Source organism: Coregonus clupeaformis, chromosome 16, assembly GCF_020615455.1.
Source record: "Coregonus clupeaformis isolate EN_2021a chromosome 16, ASM2061545v1, whole genome shotgun sequence".
NCBI classification, from domain to species: domain Eukaryota; kingdom Metazoa; phylum Chordata; class Actinopteri; order Salmoniformes; family Salmonidae; genus Coregonus; species Coregonus clupeaformis.
In genome coordinates, this window is record NC_059207.1 from 21567371 (window position 1) to 21567946 (window position 576).

Consider the following 576-nt stretch of genomic DNA (forward strand, 5'->3'; position numbering starts at 1 on the left):
AGAAATAAAAAATGCGGAGTTTCCCCCACCAACATTGACATGCTAAAATCACCACTGGGTGGGTCAAGCATAACATTACAACCCTGTTACCCATAGATAGAAGGTCTAGAATGATTTCAACTATTTACATTTGTTTGGCAAACTTGCATTCCATTCCCACTGTCACACAGGGATTTCTGGTCGATTCAAATAAGAAATAATCAACCCTGTTACAGTCAACCCTGTTACTTTATTTGGCACTTAATAGGCAATTACTATAGTATGTACACCTCTGGCGGTGTTTGGACGGACGGTTCCTCCCGCCCCATGTGGAATCGCTCATCGGGTGGAGCCCCCTTTCGGGCTGGGACAAGATCCTCCCTTGTCATCTTCATTCTTCTTCAGGGGTTCTCCTCCATTTAGGTTCTCCCTCTCTTTAGGGTTCTCCTCCTCCTCTTCAGGGCTCCTCCCTCTTCAGGGTTCTCTAACTCACCCTCTTGTACTTCTCAAGGATCTTCCTTATTTCCTCTTCCTCCTTTTGTTAGCCTCTATCATCTTCTCCCCTCTCTCTGATTAAAGCTAAATGGCCTTGAATGG